This window comes from Lipotes vexillifer, unplaced genomic scaffold, assembly GCF_000442215.2.
Source record: "Lipotes vexillifer unplaced genomic scaffold, Lipotes_vexillifer_v1.1 scaffold359, whole genome shotgun sequence".
Lineage (NCBI taxonomy): Eukaryota > Metazoa > Chordata > Mammalia > Artiodactyla > Lipotidae > Lipotes > Lipotes vexillifer.
This window is the reverse complement of record NW_006778638.1, coordinates 859,173-859,461: the sequence shown is the minus strand read 5'-3', so window position 1 is coordinate 859,461 and position 289 is coordinate 859,173. Positions and strand designations below refer to the sequence as shown.

General features: G+C 56.1%; 1 protein-coding gene across 4 annotated transcripts in view; it reads left to right on the top strand.

The window, feature by feature from the left end:
- The window catches only part of TPD52 (tumor protein D52), a 41,242-nt gene that overhangs the window by 21,352 nt on the left and 19,601 nt on the right, over nt 1-289 (top strand). The gene's annotated exons all lie outside the window — the stretch shown is intronic.

Sequence of the window (289 nt, the reverse complement as noted above, 5' to 3'; positions counted from 1 at the left end):
ATAAATTTATTTATTTATTTATTTTTGGCTGCATTGGGTCTTCGATGCTGCGTGCAGGCTTTCTCTAGTTCTGGTGAGCGGGGGCTACTCTTCGTTGCGGTGCGCGGGCTTCTCATTGCGGTGGCTTCTGTGGCTGCGGAGCACGGGCTCTAGGCGCGTGGGCTTCAGTTGCTGTGGCTCGTGGGCTTTAGAGCGCAGGCTCAGTAGTTGTGGCGCACAGGCTTAGTTGCTCCACGGCACGTGGGATCTTCCCAGACCAGGGCTCGAACCCGTGTTCCCTGCATTGACA